The sequence below is a fragment of the Camelus bactrianus genome, chromosome 34 (assembly GCF_048773025.1).
Source record: "Camelus bactrianus isolate YW-2024 breed Bactrian camel chromosome 34, ASM4877302v1, whole genome shotgun sequence".
NCBI lineage: Eukaryota > Metazoa > Chordata > Mammalia > Artiodactyla > Camelidae > Camelus > Camelus bactrianus.
In genome coordinates, this window is record NC_133572.1 from 13286483 (window position 1) to 13286719 (window position 237).

Here is a 237-nt window from a genome sequence, read left to right on the forward strand (position 1 = left end):
CATTTATTCTAAGATGACTACCTCATGAGAACACTGGTCTGTCTTTAGACAGTCTGCTGGCGACCCACCTACTTTACTTTGGTTTGAGTTTCCGTCTTATCTTTATCAAACCTACGTGGGAAAACTACACTCAGCTGCAGCGATCACAATGCAAAGCTGTGAAGCCGACAAGCCGCCTCCGCACTGGGGAAAGGCAGGCCGTCCGCCACGCGGAGGGACTAAGTGTGGGCGCGCGGG